Source organism: Nannospalax galili, unplaced genomic scaffold (genome assembly GCF_000622305.1).
Source record: "Nannospalax galili isolate Female #2095 unplaced genomic scaffold, S.galili_v1.0 scaffold1930, whole genome shotgun sequence".
Lineage (NCBI taxonomy): Eukaryota > Metazoa > Chordata > Mammalia > Rodentia > Spalacidae > Nannospalax > Nannospalax galili.
In genome coordinates this window covers 13792-15275 of record NW_008327333.1, presented here as the reverse complement: position 1 = coordinate 15275, position 1484 = coordinate 13792, and the positions used below count along the sequence as shown (strand labels likewise).

Below are 1484 nucleotides of genomic sequence, written 5' to 3'. Positions count from 1 at the left end.
TTTACTCTAAACCAAATAATGAACACTGAAAAGGCAACAGTATCACAGAAGTCACTTTAATTCTCTGCAAAATAAAGGTTTGAGAAGGGAAAAATCAATTGTGCTGTGGCCAGGAAAGACTGGAGTGAGAGGGACAAAAATGCCCATCTCAGGTTATAGGGGAGGAGGAAGATCTGTCCTTGAGGCTGATCTTTCTTCCATAGGTCCTTTCTAAGCTGATGAGTCACCTGGAGACAAGTAAACATGAAACTGAACAGAGTAAAGAAAACATCAAAAGACCAGTAGACAGTTTTGTGTAGTTTCTGCTAATACCAGAAATAAAATGCAAAACAGTGACAGTCATCATTGGCCTCTGATCAGCCTTCACACACTAGGATGCATTTTGGATAGGGCTTGAATGATCATCTCCCTCCTACAAATATCTAACTGTGGATCAGGAAATAAAAACTTACTTCTCTGTTATCAGGAAGGTAGATCCCTGAGAATCTTATCTACTTCTGAGGTTACACACTGTGGGTTTAAATGCTGCCCTTCCAAATGTTAACACATTTCTTACATTTGTTTCTTTTTTATGTCTTTTATTTATTTTTTATTTTATGTGTATGAGTGTATTGCCTGCATGTAGGTAAGTGCACCTGCACCATGCAATGCCCATGGAGGACAGAAGAGGCCATCAGATCTCCTAGAACTGGAGTTACAGACAGTTGTTAGTTGCCATGTGGGTGCTGGGATTCGAACCCGGGTCTTCTGTAAAAACAATGAGTTTTCTTAACTGCCAAGCTATCTCTCCAGCCCCTCTCATACTTCTTTTCAACTACTGCTGCCTACAGTGAGTGTTCACTAATTGTTCCATGGCTATAACTGAAGCAAGCGATATAAAGATATGAACTACAACAAACAACCGAAGAAAAATTCCTGGACACCAGATGACACTGAACACAAGAAGGTAAACACCCAATCTGACTTAAGCATGCAAGAATTGTATGTGAGTATACAAGCCTATACATGTTCCTTGACAGTAGTATTCTTGCCTTGATTTCAGTATCGGATCCAGTGACTATGGTTGTAGCAGGAAACATGAAACACAACCATTTCAGTCCCTAGGAGCCAAATAAAGCAGCTTCTCACTGTGATGCCCATGCTGTCTGCTGGAAATGATGCAGATATCAACCAACAGGGAACTATTGTTCAAGTTTAAATGTTGTATTTTCGTTCCAGGGTCATATATGAGCTGCCAAAACTCAGTGCAATACACAAATGTATCTATCTCAAAGTTCAGAAACCTTTCATGAATAGCCGAGCAATGTACTTCTACAAATGACTCTAAAGTAATTGATTTTTTCTCGGTGAAAGGAGATGAAAGATTTTTATGAAGTATATCAATTTTTTCTGAGATGGTAAAACTGTCTTGACCAAGGCTCATCATCTAGTAGCAATGGGTTTCCTAATAAAACTGTGAGAATGTATGTAAGAATCTGGTCTTT

The 1484-nt window shown here is 39.1% G+C and overlaps 1 protein-coding gene across 1 annotated transcript in view; it reads left to right on the top strand.

Moving 5' to 3' along the window:
• Nucleotides 1-1484, top strand: part of LOC103728795 (olfactory receptor 14J1-like) — a 13311-nt gene that overhangs the window by 10724 nt on the left and 1103 nt on the right. The gene's annotated exons all lie outside the window — the stretch shown is intronic.